Below are 18,862 nucleotides of genomic sequence, written 5' to 3'. Positions count from 1 at the left end.
CATATCTTTCTCATTTAGTTGCCGATGATAACGTCACATCCCCTAAACTTTAGGGATTTAGGGTTCTTAATAATATAGATACAATCAATATCTATTGTTTGAGCATTAAAATGAGGAGCTCAATTACGAAGTGGGTTTTACCAAGAAAATCATCAAGATCTTCTACGAAGTAGTGCAAACCTAATAAATTCTTGGCGAATCTAAGGTGTATGATGATTTTCCCATAGAGATGTATCGATCTATGGAGTATATTAATGATATATGTATTTCTATATAATGATTGACTGATGATGAAAGTATATGAATATATTGATGATGTTGTATATTCTCTGCTGTTGCAGAGAATGTTATAAATATGTGTGTGTGATAAATTGATTGTGAATGGAATGAATCTGACATCCAATGATGAAGACTATTTATAGGCATCATATTAGGGTTTTCTCATATTTTGGGCCGCAGTACTAGATACGACAATACGAGGTATAAGAAATGTTCACTCCTTGGCTTCCTAATCTTTAATGAAGGTTAGCCTCCCTAAGGAAAGCCTTGCTGGAAGAACCTTCCTGAAGAGAGCCTTACTGGGAGAGCGGGAGAGTCTGCCTTCCCTAATAGGAAGCCTTACCTTCCTTGTCTAGCTTTCCCAGGTAGGAAGCCTTACCTTGTCTAGCCTTACTCCAAGGTGTGAAGCCTTACCTTCCTTAGCTAGGCTTTGAGTTCCACTCTCTCCTCTTTCTTTCTTTCCTAGCTCGGTCAATTATATATATATACACATATATTTATGTCCTTTCTCCATAAAGGTGGGTCCCCACCCTTTCCTTCCTTACTTTGTCTAAGCTTCCAAGCCTTCCCTCCTTAGACTTTGTCTAAGCTTCCAAGCCTTCCCTCCTTAGACTTTGTCTAAGCGTCCAAGGCTCCCTCCTTAGACTTTGTCTAAACTTTCAAGTCTTCCCTCCTTAGACTTTGTCTAAACTCCCAAGCCTTCCTCCTTAGACTTTGTCTAAGCTTCCGAGTCTTCCCTCCTTAGACTTTGTCTAAGCTTCCAAGCCTTCCTCCTTATCTTATAATTAGGGATTTATTTTGGTGATAACTCACCATAATCATCAAGTCCCCCAAGTTTGGAGGTAAGGATTTCTCACAAAGACTTGGATTTAAACTTCAAATTTTCTTATCTTTCTTTAAACTTTCTTTCCTCTCTTTTGGATCGGTAGGTAGAGGATGGAAGCAAATCAAAAGTGCTAAATTTATCTCACTAAATAAAAATGTGAATTATATATACCAAAGGGTATTCTCTTGTTTAGCCATAAAATGTTTGTAAAAATAAGTAAATAGAAAACACCTTAGTTTGGTGTTTGTGTTGTAGGCTTAGAGAACCAAGAAATAGAAATAAATAAAGGACTGGGCTCTTTTACAACTTGGTCGATTTGACAAAAGAAACTAAGACAATTGTGTGCCACATCAAAAAGGGTAAGGATCAAGAATTGCATTTGACTATTATTCCCCTTTATCCAAACCGATATCTTCCTCTGCCTAAGGATTGCTAGGTGTGGCCCCTACTTCCAGTAACCTTGCCTCTCCTTTTATTTTTACCTTTCCCTGGCTTCGATTGGGACTTTCCTTCCTTTGCCCTTATCTAAGGCTCGATGCCAATGTTTGTTAATTGGGCCAAGCCCATTACATATTTAACCTCAATATTCTCATATTTATTATTTAAGAAAGGTTTGTTCGAGGCTTCAAAGATCCGCTGATTTCTAGGACTCTGGCTTCGCATGGTCCCTACGTCGATGCCTCCTTAGACTTTGTCTAAGCTTCCAAGCCTTCCTCCTTAGACTTTGTCTAAACTTCCAAGTCTTCCCTCCTTAGACTTTGTCTAAGCTCCCAAGCCTTCCTCCTTAGACTTTGTCTAAGCTTCCAAGTCTTCCCTCCTTAGACTTTGTCTAAGCTTCCAAGCCTTCCTCCGTAGACTTTGTCTAAGCTTCCAAGCCTTCCTCTTTAGACTTTGTCTAAGCTTCCAAGCCTTCCTTCCTTAGACTTTGTCTAAGCTTCCATGTCTTCCCTCCTTAGTCTATGCCTTGCAAACCTCACTTTTTTTTGTATTTTTGTGAAGGCTCGACATACTTGATTTTATATAATTAGGGATTTATTTTGGTGATAACTCACCATAATCATCATCTATATATATCAGTATTTTAACATTCAAACTTTTCTATTTCCACTGTTAATTTCACACTTTTAATTTTTTCATCCAAGTTTGTTTTTTCGATCTCATGTTTGTTTGTTTTAATGTTTATGTATATCGATCTCATGGATATTCTAATATATATATATATATATTTCAATTAGTATATGGTTATATAACTCATATTATTTGTTTATGGGTTTTGGGTGTTGCAAATATAAATCATATTTGATATAATATGTGTACTTGAAATATGAATTGTGAACTGATGTTCATATGTGAAATTACTTTGGGTTTTTGTAAATATTAATCATATTTGATGTAAGATGTGGTTTGGAAATATAAATGGTGAACCAATGTATGGCATGCTCATACTCGATATTAGTAATGTATATGTGTTGTCATGAGGTGAAAGCACATTGTTATTCGGCATAATAAAATCAAAAAAATAGGGCATGTCGTACTGTTTATGATCCGAAAGATGAGATCTAGGTGCTAAGATAGAATGCTTTACTCATATTGATTTGATGTGAGATAAATTCTATGTATTTGATATGGCATGATATTGTTTTGATGCTTTACTGGTGTGTGATATTTTTGTGCCAATGTTAGACGCATGGGCGGTACGATCACTATATAGAGGGCTAGCTGCATTACCTTTGGCACAGTTACACGAATTCATTAAAACTTTAATTTTTATGATTCCATTGTTACTTCTGTTGGCTTTGTTGTTGCAAATATTAATAGATCAAACTAATGTTTTCGATAATTATAGTTTGAACATAAGGTTGTAGCTGCATCACCTTCGACCTAGAATGGGCTAAAATTTATTAAAACTTCCGTTTTTGTCATTCCATGCTTACTTTTAGTTTGTACATGAAGATTGACTGATAATTTCAATCTGTTGGCTTTTGTACTTAGTCTACCTTTTCTATAATCCTTTGATCAGCAATTCAACCTCATGATGTGTACATAGCCGACCTTTAAGTTACACTAAAATTTAACACGTATTGGTTTTTCATGATTAGATGATTAGTGTTATTTTTTTAATTGACTACAATGAAGGTATGCAATGAGTTTCACAATCAAAAGAATACATATTGCACCATTTTGTTTTAGCAATTTTAGTGGCAATTTCAAAAAGTTGTCTAACAATGAAGACCATTTTGTCATGTTTTTACATCGGATATACAATGGTTTTATGTGCTTGGACTAAATAAAACTTCCGGGTTTTTGCCTTTGAGTTTTGACAATACGTTGCTGGAGTTAAGGTAATGTTCAATGCTAGCTTTTTGTGGCTAAAAGTTGGGGATTTCATTGTTACTTTTTGTCTTGGTTTGTGATGCATTTCAATCTAATTTGTACATATATATATATACAATTGTTTCAAGGTTAAATAGTATTAGGCCATTTCAAAAGACCATAACAACAATTAACTCTTTGTCAAACAGGCAGATTTTAACCTTACTCACTACCATGAGCTAGCTACATTATGAAACTTTCTGTTCAGTTTCTCGATGAGTAGTCTTATTTTAGTTAATTATTATTCTACGTTTTTCGAATTGTGATTGTAAGTTTCGTACAAAATTTGCTTTGTTGAAATTCTGTGGCTTACGGAAGTGTTTGTCACTTTCAATTGAATCTCTGTATACATTCAAAATTTTCATGCGGTTTGCAACTTCGTCATGTTTTGAATCTTACAATGGCCTATTTAGGTTGGCTCTTACAATGTCCTATTTATATAGTTATTCATTAGAATCTTAGAAAACAACCAACAACATTATATGTGTTACAGATTTTTACAAAAAAGCAGCGCTATGTGTACTCTGTTTTTAATTTGTGTTAGTTTTTCACATTTATGTCTTTTGTTATTTATAGATCATATCAAAGAATTTATATTAACAGTATCAAGTTTGAGGGCTTAAGTTGTTTAAATTTGTAGGTTTTTTGTGTTTTGCAGTCATTTGGTACAACTGCTATTGTGCTACCAGTTCATGAGTTTTTTGTGTTTTGCAGCTATTTGGTCCCGGAACTTTTGGCACCCTCTACTAAATGGGTCAAGCTCCGCCATTGATAGGGATGTATGTGATAATGCAGGTTTTCAACTCTCTAAACAAATGGTCAAACACTTAAATATTGCATATATCTCAATTTTTTGAAGCTTTATGTGTCGAGGTAAGTATAGTTTGACATACTCTCTAAATAAATGGTCAAACGCTTAAACATTGCACATATCTCAATTTTTTGAAGCTTTATGTGCCGAGGTAAGTATAGTTTGACATTGACAGTTATACTAATTGGTGTATTAGACTATGTAAGCCTGTCTTTCTTGCAACATTGTTTGTTTATTTTCCTTACTATGTTGTGGTCTGAGTTCAACCTGTTGTACCTAAATCAACTCTGGAATTCATTTGTTTCACCTTTTTTTTTTTAATGTGGTAGCATCATTGTGTTTTCTTCTAAGGGTCGTATATCTTATTGTAGATGTCCCAGGCCATTAGTATTAGTTTATAAGTTATTCTTTTATATATATCTTATATTTTTGTTTTCTTTTTTTTTTGTCTTCGGCATTGAGTTCACTGTCTTAATAGTGTTAGGTTTAGTTTTACTGGTGAGGCTATCCTCTGACACTGAAAACAGATATGTGTTATGGTTTAAATATCACAAATGGTATATGTCTCTCCAGGAGGGTTTATAGTTTGATAAAATTTTGGTTTCGTAGGTTTTTAGCTCTTTATGTGTTTCGTTATTTTTGTGTTCACGGGTATGTAGGGGAAGTGGGAAATGACAGAGTATGTAAGAAAAATTTGAGTTAGTATAAGATATGCAAAATGTGAAAGAAATCAAGGTGTTACTTTCAGTATATAAGTTAATCGTCTTTAGGCTTATATAGTCCAATTATATATATAGGTTATGTGTATATATTTCCCTGGAGTACCCTTTTTGAGTTTTTCTGCCCTTTTCTTTTAATTTGAGACAGTTGTTAGATATGCGGTTTGATTATTTATGTATATTTTTAATCAATGGCTTTGGCGAAACATTTAAGTATGTTACTTTTTGATATTGATATCTATATATCAATATTTCGTTTAAGTTACCAGTCACTAATTAATTGGCCTCAACTGTTTTTCTTTATTTTTGTAGCAGGTTCAAAGTCTATATCCGTGTTGGGAATGATATTGGGTCGTTGTCCTTCACGTTGTTTGACAACCATATGAGGACACTAACTTGAAGGAGCGCTCATGATCTTAGGAAGCGATATCTCGATGATCCCGATATCATTCTAGATGAGTTCAACGACATTGTAGGTAGATATTTTATGTTCAAGTTCCAATTAGAACCTTATAACAGGGACGAAGATTTTCATTACTATACCGTATCCACACTCACTAACGATAGCCGAACCGTAGTGGCTTTCAAGAGGGCCTTTAATATCGATGTGGCATGAACAGTATGCCAACATGATAATTAGATAAATAGTGTTTCATTAAATTTTTTTATTTAGTATTTTATTGCTGACTTCTGGTGTTTTCTCTATCTTCTAGGAACCTGCAGCCGACACATAACTTGATATAACACGATTTCTGCTCTGGATTCAATCTTAACAATGGCGGATCAAGTGTGTGTGTTCTTGGTGTGTTTAGTGTGTGTGATTTCTAGAGGGAGAGAGAGAGAGAGAGGAGTGGATCTTGTATTAAGTATGTGTAAAAATTGTGTTGGTTGTTAAAGGTTATGATTTCTAAGGTGTTAAGGGACTATTTATACTTCAACTATACAATTAGGCTAATTAACACTCCTAGTCCCTAAACCTTAGAAATCATTTCACCATGTTTAACTACAAATAAGTCCACTAACTTAAATTACAATTTATCACTATTTTTGGAGTTCTAATATTCTCCCCCTTAGTGATATATTGTAATGAATGAAGTACGTGTTATTTTGTCTTGTAGGAATGAAGTTGATGAGCCCGGTGGTGAAGACAATTTGGTGTGATGAAACAAGTCTTCAAAGCTTTCTCATCGTCTTTGGAGAGCTTGAATCAATCTTGGTTTTGAACTTCTCAAAATTAAAACATGATGAAATTCTCAATGTTCTTTTTGAACAGAGAATAAGATGAATGAGTCTTAGAGACTTTGAAAATTGTTGAACCATGAATCAGAGTTGTCTGTTGAAGTGTGGAAGGTATAAATTTGGCTTTGGTTCTTCAATCTTCGATTCTTGAATGAAAATTTGTTTTCTTGGAATGAAGTATCAAAAACTTGTACTCTCCCCCTTGATATATGCATTGGAGCTTCTTTGATCAAGTTATTATTGTATGACTTTGAAGATCTTGAATAAAATATGTTGATGAAGACTCTTTTGAAGCTTTACTTCTTTGTCTTGAATCTTCCAAACAATCTTTCAACTTTTTGTAGCTTTGATCTTTGTCATTTTGACTTAAACACTTTGGAGAGTGAACTTTTGAACAAAACTTGAATAAATCTCTTATGAAAAATCATGCTCCCCCTCAATTCATGAGTGTAAGCATTTTGAAGCATTTTTGGACATCATATCCTTATCTTTGTAATTATCTTTTTCAAGTCAAGAACTCAATTCTGAAAATGAACAACTCAAATCTGAAAATCTGAGCTCAATTGACTGAAATTCCATTAATTGCAAGTTTTCCCATCAATCCCATACACTAAATATTCTCTCTTATCTTTTATCCGTACACTCACTACAACCTTCTTACTAACTCCATGTTTGCACAAATCAAGCTCAAAATTTTTCTTTCTCAATCAATCATAATCTTTTTCTCCCCCTCATAATGACAAAGTTGGGAACCAATGTCATTATGCAAATATTGATTGATAAAATACGAAAAGAAATATCACAAGTTAAAACTAGATTTGTATGGAGAAATATCAAACATCAACCCATCAACCCAAACCAATAGTCCCAACCCAAAGAAATCCTAAGGGTAACTAAAATGTAAGGTTGAAGTTGTTGATACAAACGTTATAGAATGGTGTTGGTGGTTTTTGTGTTTGTGAGATGAGAAATGAAAAACCGGATAAGGATGATCCGTTAACATGTTCAAAAATCGAAAGGATTAATGAAATGACCGATAGAAATGTATGACATTTTTCGGATTTTCTATGTATCATTGAAATATGCACAAAGCAAATTTTCTAACATGGTTCGGTCTTGTAGCTTTTCAACTACGAGATTGCTTCAAAGAATATAAATCATGGTCAGTGTCACCTAAGGCGTTCGATAACCACAATCTATTATCCTTAAAGACTTTTAGGTAATAACCGAGGTCACTATTAGACTTCTCGTTTACTCAAAAATTACACAAATGCAATTATGAGACCTACGTTCAACGTTGGAAAAGATATTAGCATTGGTAGGATTTCCATTTGATCATCGTGGAATATCAATTAAGATATCACTACAAATGTTCCGGCTATATCATATAGATAAGCAAAAATATCACAAAGATATGACTCGAATGTGTCTTAAGAAATGAAAAATGATCAAATGAATGATCAAGCACGATAGTTCTAGACATAATGTGCTCAAATGAAGTCGGGGACTGGAGCTGAATGTCTCCCTTTTTCAATATCAACATCTTCCAAATGAAGAGTAAATAGAAATGTGAAAAATCTCCGTGAGAAATGAAACAAGTATTTGTTAAGAAACACTTGAGTGGTTAGGTAAAGATGTGCATCGCTTCACTGGGTCCATGAAGTCTTTATCAAGATATCAACAAATGACATCCTATAGAAATGTGTTGTACCCGGCGATTTGAGAGTTTTAGGGAAGGGTATCATTTCTTTTAACCCTTTTCTCACAACATATCACCATAACCTCTCACTTTTCGACTTTACTCCCTCCATCCTATTTGCACGAAACCATCATAACTAAAGACAGAAGTGAATACTCCGGGGTTAGAACTCATTGGCGATGATGAAGTTCATGGAGTGAATGAATCGCTCATGTGCAAACTAATCACCGAACCTCAATTGATTGAAAATCATTTGAAAATCATCAAATGTGTGTATGAAAATGATTTGAAAACACATTTGAAGTTTTTGAAAAATTTGAAATCACAAAACTCCCCCTTAATATATGCAAAGGTAGATCAAAAATGTTTTTCATAGAAAGGTAGAGCAAAAATTGATTTTTGTGAAATCAAAAAAAGTAAAATCTTTGTTGTGATATATACATGAAAAAAAATTTGAGAGTCTAAAAGTGAACAAGATTAAAAGAAACATAAATTTTTGCTTCAACAACAATGTTCATAGTAAGACTACTAGGGAGTACACAAAGACGTTCAATCCTTCGCATCTTACATCAACAAGTTGGATGCAAATAAAACACTTAAGCACAAATTTAACTCAATCAATTGTTCAAGATGAGACAACTAGGGAGTATACAAAGGCGTTCGATCCTTCGCTTCTCATATCAACAATTGAGAGTTACAAAATCTTTCGTCATGAAAAATAATTCTTGGCAATGATCTTCAAAAGGCATGAATCATGGAAATTTGAAGTTTGTTAGTGTTCGAAATTTTTTTTTTTTTTCATGTTTGTGCATTTTCTACACAGTTTAGCCTTTTTGAAATAACTAAAACGATGAAGTACAGGTTATACACAGAGTATGTATAAGCCATAAAGTAATAAATAAATCATTTAAGCACGGGTTACATACAAAGTATATGTAAACCACAAAGATATAAATAAATCTATGAAGCCCGGGTTACATACAAAGCATATGTAAGCCACTTTAATAAAATAAAGAAAATCTTTTTGGAATTTTTCAAAATTTTCTATTTTTGTATTTTGTTTTTGTCTTTTCAAATTTTGTATTTTGTTTTTCAAGAATGTATCAAGAACAAAATAAGTTAAGTTTCAAGATTTAACATGCCAAGCTTAGAGATAAGAAAGTTAAACCTCTTTTCGTCTAATGGTTTGGTGAACAAATCTGCAAGTTGGTAGTCAGTTCCCACAAAGTAGAGCTCGATGTCACCTTTCTCAATATGATCTTTGAGAAAATGATATCTCACATCAATATGCTTTGATCGAGAGTGGTTTACTGAGTTGACTGCAATAGCAATGACACTTTGAGAGTCACAATAGATGGGAATATGATCATATTTCAGACCATAATCAGTAAGCTGAGTCTTCATCCATAACACTTGAGCACAACAACTAGCCGCAGCCACATATTAAGTTTCAGCTGTTGATAGTGACACACAGTTTTGTTTCTTGGAAGACCAACTCACAATTTTATCACCCAAAAATTGTAAAGTACCAGAAGTATTCTTGCGATCAAGCTTACAACCTGCATGATCTGCATCTGAATAGGCAGTTAGATTGAATCCAGTATCCCTTGGATACTAGAGACCTAAATTGGGTGTACCCTTCAGATAACGAAAAATTCATTCCACAGCTTGATAATGTAAATTAGTAGGAGCAGCTTGATACCTAACACACATACATGTTGCAAACATTATATCTGGGCGAGATGCTATAAGATACAACAATGAACCAATAATACTTCTATATCTCTTTTGGTCAAATGGTTTCCCATTTTTATCAGCATTAATATTTGTACGAGCAGCCATTGGAGTTGAAATGGAAGAACAACTAGTCATATCAAACTTTTTCAACATGTCATGAATATATTTACCTTGTGATATAAAAATACCATTTGGTAGTTGTTTGATTTGAAGACCAAAAAAGTAGTTTATTTCCCCAATCATGCTCATTTCAAAATGATTAACCATTAGAGATGAAAAGTTTCGACAAAATGTTTGACTGGTTGACCCAAAGATAATGTCATCAACATATATTTGGACAAGAAGAACATGCTTACCTTGTTTGCGAATGAACAGGGTAGGATCAATTGTGCCTTTGGTAAAGCCACCTCTAATCATGAAAGTAGATAAGGAATCATACCATGCCCGGGGTGCTCGCTTAAGACCGTAGAGAGCCTTGTCTAACCTGTAGACATGGTTTGGTCTTTTGGGATCAACAAAACCTTCAGGTTGTTCAACATAAACTTCTTCTTTGAGGTCACCATTCAAGAAAGCTGTCTTCACATCCATTTGAAACACTGTAAAGTTTCGTCAAAATCAACACCAGGTTGCTGGCAATAACCCTTTGCAACTAATCGAGCCTTGTTCCTTACTACCACTCCATTCTCATCCTTCTTGTTCTTGAAAATCCACTTTGTGCTAATAGGTTCATCTTTTCTTGGATTTGGAACTAATCTCCATACTTTCAGTCTTTCAAACTGAGCGAGTTCGTCTTGGATAGCTTTAACCCATTCTGGATCTCGAAGAGCTTCAGAAACAGTTTTGGGTTCAATGTTGCTAAGAGAAAGTGCAACAGGGCACTCATTCACTGAAGTACGAGTAGTTACTCTGGCTTGTGGATCTCCAATAATTTGATCTATAGGATGATCTTTTCGCATACGTGACCATTTGCGATCATGAGAAAGAGGATCTTGTTTATTGACATCAACATCATCATCATTAAAACCAGAGTTTTGCAGAGAGATGGAAACATAGCTTGGTAGAGCAGGTTCCTCGTAGGATGGATGATCGAAATCAAGAGGCATATATACATTTGGTGTGTTCATCGGATTGGTAGTCTGGGTATATTGGGTAGGTTGTTCTTGAACATTCACTGGAGAAGAATTATCAGGAAAGGATTGAGAAGAAGAATCATTAGAAGAGGATAAAGAATTACTACTTGAAGAAGTAGCAACTTGCTCAGAAGAACTTGATGATGCTTCATGATGGTTGTCAGGAACTGGATCATGGTTCGGAATTGGTTCAATGATGACTTGAGGTTCTTCATCATGAATCGGTTTAGAATTGTAGAATTATTTAAAAAGAATATCTGACTCATCACTTGTTGGAGCTGGAAACTTCTTGAATTTAGATGCCAAAGTAGAAGTCCTTGATGAAGTATTTGAATCACTTGGATCATTACTTGTTGGAAGCAAACTTTCTTGCTCAAAGATCATGCCTGGAATCTCATCAAACCAAACATTCATTGTTTCTTGAATTGTATTTGTTCGGCGATTGTAGATTCGGTAGGCAATCGATGTCTTGGAATAACCAGCAAAGTAACCTTCATCACCTTTCTTCTCGAACTTTCCAAGATTCTCCCAATCATTCAGAGTATAACAAACACACCCAAAGATATGAAAATAGTTGATGTTGGGTTTCCGTTTGTTAACAACCTCATAAGGAGTCTTCTCAAAACGCTGATTAACAATGGACCGATTCTGAGTGTGACAAGCAGTGTCAATAGCTTCAGCCCACATGTTGGACGGTAACTTAGAATAAGCAAGCATGGTTCTTGCAGCTTCCACAAGCGTTCGATTTCTCCTTTCAACGACACCATTTTGTTGTGGGGTACGAACCGCAGAGAATTGATGAGTAATGCCTTTAGATTTACAAAATTCATTGAACATGGCATTTTTGAACTCAGTTCCATTATCCGAACGGATGTAACGGACTGGAAGTTGAAGATTTACTTGAGTAGAAGTGATGAAATTGATCAGAATTTGAGTTATTTCATCTTTGGAGGCAAGAAACTTGACCCAAGTATATCTTGAATAATCATCAACAATAACCAAGATGTATCTCTTCCCATTTCGACTTTGTACTTTCATCGGCCCACAAAGATCCATGTGAAGCAAATGAAGAGGTGCTAATGAATTTGGAGATTTCTTAGGTTTATGAGAAGCTCGTTTAATCTTCCCAACAGCACAAGAAGGACAAACATGCTCACACTCATACTTATAGTCCGGCAAGCCTTCAACAAGATGCTTGTTGACCAAAGTATTGATGGTAGGAAAATTTAGGTGAGAAAGCCTTCTATGCCACAACCAAGAATTCTTTGATGTAGCTTTCAAAATGAGACAAATATTATCGGTTGGTTGGTTATCATCGAGATTGACGGTAAAAAGGTTATCATCGCGGTCGCCACACAAAATGTCAACTCCATCTAGAGTTTGAACTTTGCAAAGAGATTGTCGAAAAAGAACTTGAAGATTGTTGTCACAGAATTGTCCAACACTGAACAAGTTATGACTTAATCCTTCAACATAGTGAACTTTCTTAATTACAATTCCATTGCGTTCAATATCACCATAGCCTAAGATAGGAGCGAAATTGTTATTACCAAATCGAACAGTTCCTATGAATCGTTCGATAAAGTTCTTGAGCAATGCTTTATTGTCAGTCATGTGTTTTGAACACCCGGAATCGAGTATGCAAACACAGATGGTTATTTCCTGCAGTCAAAGAAATTTAACCGACTTTAGGTACCCACTTGAAGACGGGTCCTTTGTGGTTAGTTAAAACAGGCAGGGTATATAACTTAGGAAACGCATACAAACATGCTGTAGAATCTATATAGGCATTAACAAGCACATTATCAACAAGCACATTTGGATTAAACAAACGAACATTAACACACGAATCAAAAGTAACATATCTACCAGCATTCAAACCATACACACGAGAATTAACATTGTTTACAACATCACAAGGCATAGCCTTGGCACCATTAACATTGTTTTTCAAAGAGGATTTAAAAGATAAATTGTTTGACACATCAGAAACAAGCTTCTTCTTACTACCCGCTTTTCTCGTTTGCCTTTTCTTCCTTTTCTCAACTTTAGTGATCTTAGGTACTAAAGACTTAGCTACCCATTTAGACTCATTAATCAAGCTCTTTCCACCTGTTGGATTGACACTAAGAAGATTAGAACCAGAGTTTTGAAGCACTTTTATCTTTTTAGACTCTTTTGGAGGTGCGGAAACTTCTTGTTTCTTAGGTTTATTATGAGAAAACTAGCCATATCTATCCCTATACCTAGTTGCACCATTTGAAGCATCCCTAGTTAGCAAAACTGAGCTAGATTTAGACACTTTAGGTAATGAACTAGATTGAGAGTTAGATGAAGAAACATTTGAATTGATTTCCAGAAGCTTCACTTTGTTGTATTTGATTTTGGGAATGGTCTCAACTTGTTTGGTTTTGACATGCTTTTCCGGGGTAGAACACTTTGTTTTTAACTTATTGATTCTTGGTTTTGTGACAGTCTTTGGTTCAGTCTTGACAAGTTTGGGAATAACTCGTTTCTTTGAATAATATGAAGTTGTAGCTTTGGAAAACAATTTTGGAGATTCCTCTTTTGATTCAACCTTGATTTTGGTAGATTCAATCTTTTTCTTAGTTTCAGAATCAAAAACATATTCTCCCTCCATGAATTTATCAAAATCATCTTGGTTTCCAACTTCACACTATGGGTAGTCTTAGGAATAAAATCAACTTGAACTGACACATCTTTGGTTTCACAGGAAATTATAGTAGAAGTATCAACACCTATACTAGCACTAAGCTTAGGGTGAACTACTAACTTTTTAAGAGAATCACAAGTGAAAAACCTATAGTAGTACCATATCAAAACTAAACTATGCGCAAGTTCGTCATAAGATAAATCAGATTGCACATAATCATCAGCTATAGTAGCAGCAGTTTGACATGAACACTCAAGAGAATCAGTCAAGGTCTGGGTGGAGGAATCAGTAGATAAAACACAAGTAGTCTGAGTGGAATGGTCTACTAAAGCACTTAGGTCAGTTTGAGTAGAAACATCCATACAAACTTTCTTAGTATCCATAACAGCTAATTTATCCTTCGAAATTTGATTTTGAGACTTGAGATGATCAATGACTTATTGTTGAGAATCCACTTTTTGTTGTAAACCTTCTATTTGTTTTTCCAAAAATGTGGATGGAATATACAATTTAGTAGGTTTAGTTGAAGGACTGACAGATTCTTGGTTTTGAAAATTCGATGCAATTTCTTCCAATTTAAAAATTGAAGACTCTTTTGTTTTGTACGAAGCATTTAAAGCATCATAATTAACCAAAAATTCATCTTTTGGTTTCTCAACTTTATCCAATGGACGAATAAATTGTTTTACCATACCAAGTCGAAGAAATTTTCATCATACAAAGGTTCTATTTCATCCTTGGCTTTTTGCAATGGTTTGATATTCTCAAATCCCAACCAGAGAAGAAGATCATCTTTTGCAATTTTTGACTTGTTAAAATAGGCAGTGAAATCCAAGAGAGGGTTTTGTTCAACTTTATATAGCTTCTCTTGATAGAAAAGTATATTCTTTTTAAATTCCTCAACTTGTTTTTCAAGATTTCCAATCTCAACGCCTTTTAGAAAACAAGTATGATTTAAGTCAGAAATCTTCCTTTCGAGTTCAACGTTGTTTGGTTTAGCTTCTTGAAGCTTCTTATTGAGAATATCAACATCCATTTGTCTAGCATTTGCCCGAAGCCATTCATTGGTCTTTTGAATTTCAAGATCTTGATTGGCTTTTTCAAGATTATGAATGGTCTTTTCAAGATTGTGACATTTATACAATAACTTAGAATCAGGAGAGGCATTCAACTCACATTCTCTAACCAACATTTGATCTTTGTATGTTTGAAAATCTTGTTTAATAGTATCATAATCAAAAAGTAATTTTGAATGTTCTTCAAAGAGTTTTGAAAATTCACTTTTAGAAAATGAAATACTATTTTTCAACTTCTTATTTTTGTTGGCTAAAGACGTTATATGAGTTGTCAATTTTGATAAAGCTAAATCAAATGACTCTTTATCTTTAACTATTGAAAAAGTAGAGTGTAGATTTACCTCATCATCCGGGTACTCTTCATCAGTGCTTTCAGCCTCAAAAGCTTTGTCCTTGGCCAACCTCGCCATGAAGCACACATTTGCAGAGAGATCTTCATCTTCATCATCTGAGAGCAACAGCCATTTGTCATCTTCAGCAAGCAATGCATGACCGGTTTCCACTTGCTTTGCCAACAACATCTTCTGCTTGTAGTACTCATAGTTCCGCTTACGAGGTTGCTTGCAATCAATTGCAAAATGACCAGGAATCCCATAATTGTAGCACTTTTTATCAAAAGCTTTACCCTTCTCAACAACTTGTTTGTCATAACCTTCAACTTTCTTTTCAACATGCTTGGATCCACTTGATTCATTTGAATGATAGTGTTCCTTCTTGGGAAATGCACTTGTGGAAGAAGTGCGGAGATTGTTATTTGTAGGCCTAGCTTTGTAGAACTTTTTATTGAAATGCTTAGTTACAGCGGCAAGAGCTTGATATAGTTCACCTGAAACACCATCTCTTGAAGCCATCATATCATCTCCCTCCTCATTTGATGAAGAGACAACTACCATTTGCCTTTTAAGAGCTTCAGAAACCTTATTTTCAACAATCAATGCCAAAGGATCAAAAGATACAACTTCTGACATTTTGTTTGATGAAGCTTTGTTTAGAACTTGATGTTCATTGAGTTTGAAGGATTCATGAAGATTATGGATGGTGAACTTCGCCAGATTTTGATGTTGCTTAATCTGTGTTCAATAATCTTCCCATTCAGGTTCAAGAGCTTTGATGAATTTGATGTTTAACTCAATCTCTGATTTCTTGACATTGTTCTTCCTAAGTTCATTTTTGACATTGCAGAACCTACAGTAGACAGCCTCTAGAGATTCATTTGGCAATTTGCTGAAGTTGTCAAACTCAGTCAACACATTTGTCAATCTAATTGTTGAAGTTAGGTCAGATCCTTCCATTTTTCTTGCCACCTCAACCCATATCTCCTTGGCTGTATCATAAGAATCAACAGAACCATAGATTTCATCTGGCAGTGCTTTGTATAAGCATGATCTCGCTCTGTTATTTGCAGTTGTTCGATCTTTTTGTTCAGCATTCAAAAGATCAAGAGTGAGTATTGCACCAGTGGTGGGATGGCGATGAACTGCAAGTCCATTAAGGATGGAATCTTTAAGAAGGTGACCATTTGGTTGACATTCCACATAATCCATGAATCTTTTCTTCCATAGTCCATAAGAACCACGGTAGAGAACTAGAGGTCTTGTATCAGAACCCAATGCCAATGCTTCACGAGAAGCCATTTGAAAGAGATTTGTTTTGAAATTTGAAATGAATTAAGATTTGGAAAAATTTCAAAAAATGAAACGATCTTGAGATGAAGATCGTCCTAGGTGATGATCGTTTTGGAAGATCGTCCTAGAAAAAGAAAGTGAGTAAGACGATTTGAAGAAAGATCGTCTTAGTTTAGAAAGAGTGAGATGATTTTAAGGAAGATCGTCTTGAAGAAATTTGTTGAAATTTGGCTAAGTATGGAATGAGATTGAAATTGAATTATGAATTTTGAAATGAAATTGAAGAATAAAAGACTTTGGAAATGAAACAGTCTTGAATAAGATCGTTTTGGAATTTTGATGAAGAAAATGAGACGGTCTTGTTGAAGATCGTCTTGGGTGACTGGAAAAAATTTCTAAGTATTTTTGTGAAATTTGGACAGAGTTTAGATTTGAATTGGAAGGAATTAATTTGATCAAAACCAATCAATAATGATCAGTTACCCAGGAAGTGTGTGATTCCCAATCACAACAACTTCAATGAATCAACCACAACAAACCAACAACCAACAGACACTGAGACAATCTTGGCAAGATCGTCTTAGTTTCTGCGAAACTTTTCAAACACAAACAACCACTTTTCTCAACAACCACTAGCTAGAACGATCTTGTGAGGATCGTCCAACAAGCTACAACACTAAATGTATGAAAAATGAAGAATCAAGCACTGAGACAATCTAGAGAATATCGTCCTAGTGAAGATCGTTTTGTGGTCGTCTTCTTCATCATACCAGTTTTAACAAACTCCATTGATGACTTTTAAAACTTCCATATCTTTCGATTTAGTTGGAGTTAGAACTTGAAATCACTTCCAAAACGTTTGTAATTATGTTCGCAACAAATCCTTAAACAAAATTCAGCTAATGACACAACAGAATCAAAATCCAAATTTTGAGCGCCAAAAACCAAAAATTCAATCTCAAGAATTCGATTGAATTGGAACTTAAAACTTGACAGAATTATGTTTTGAGCTATGAGGAATCTATTGGTGAACAAAAATTGATGATTTCATGTGATTTGAACGATGATTGATGATGAAACATGGACGATTTTTGAAACATGGTTTTTTGTTTTTTTTGGATGAAAATTGAGATCAAAATCAGTTATGGATCGATATCAAAGTGATGTTTGCTCTGATACCACATGATATAACATGATTTCTGCTCTGGATTCGATCTCAACAATGGCGGATCAAGTGTGTGTGATTTCTAGAGAGAGAGAGAGAGGAGCGGATCTTGTATTAAGTATGTGTAAAAATTGTGTTGGTTGTTAAAGGTTATGATTTCTAAGGTGTTAAGGGACTATTTATACTTCAACTATACAATTTGGCTAATTAACACTCCTAGTCCCTAAACCTTAGAAATCATTTCACCGTGTTTAACTACAAATAAGTCCACTCACTTAAATTACAATTTATCACTATTTTTGGATTTCTAACATAACTAATACCCCATAATACTACCTACATTATAGCTTGACGCAATTTTGTCAAGGTTTGATCTCGCTGTATTTGTTTCTCCTAAATGTGATCCTGTACTTATGAATACATGTAGTGAATATCATATAAAAAGAACTACTCCAGGTCTATAACTCAAGCTGATATATGCAGATTTTTACATAGGGACAGGGGTGGTACCAAAAGGGCGACAAGGGGGCTAGCGCCATTCGAACTCAAATATTTTAAATATTCACGTGGATTTTTAAACTTTTCTTATGTATTTTCGAATATTGCCCTTTTTGGAAATGTTTTTCATAGATTTTTTTTCCCCCTCTTAAGTCTTTTTCTGGTACTATCCCTGCTTAGGGAGGTTTTACTTTAACCTAGAGACCTCCTATGAGGATATCAGATGCCTAACCACTAACCTTGGTGATTGTTATTGCCTAAAATAAGATGCACGAAAAATAACGGGGCTTAGAAATATAGTTAAACTATAGTTGAAATTCAGTTGATTAAGCTCGCAAGAATATAAAGTTGGAAAAGATATTTGATATGAAATGAAGATTGAACGTGGAACTCATTCAAGATTTTTAATAGTTAACGAGCCATCCAATTACTAGAAATCCATTTTGGTGAAATACATCTTACAGATCTTTAAGAGGTCATCATTTTTTATAGTATCTATATGCAATATAAATCATTTCTAGGCATGAGATTCTCCAAAATATATTGATCATGAACATTATAAATTGCTAACAAATCCTTTGTAGCATCTTTCATGGCTTTATCAATGGCATGCTATACCTTGCTACTATTGGCTTATGATCATATTATTATAAGTCGCATGTCCGGGAATAATTTAAGCCTACGGGGTCACACGAAATGACACGGTAACTCGATAATAACAATTGATATATTAAAGTAATATATTAATTAGTTTGATCACGAAATAATTAATTAAATATAATTAAAGGATTAATTATATTTAATTGATTAAAAGGAGGATTAAAATGTGAAAATTGAAAAGTGGACTTGGACCTAAATCCTTGACATGGGACGGCTCATCAAGGCTTTCCAAAGCCTTGATGTTTGCTTACTTTCCAAGTAAAAGTTAACCTAATATTGTCCTATAAATAGAGGGTTAAGCTTAAGGTTTTTTCACACACAATTACAAAGTAATTCTCTCCTTTTTCTCTC

The sequence above is a fragment of the Erigeron canadensis genome, chromosome 5 (assembly GCF_010389155.1).
Source record: "Erigeron canadensis isolate Cc75 chromosome 5, C_canadensis_v1, whole genome shotgun sequence".
Taxonomy (NCBI): Eukaryota; Viridiplantae; Streptophyta; class Magnoliopsida; order Asterales; family Asteraceae; genus Erigeron; species Erigeron canadensis.
This window is presented reverse-complemented; position numbering follows the sequence as displayed.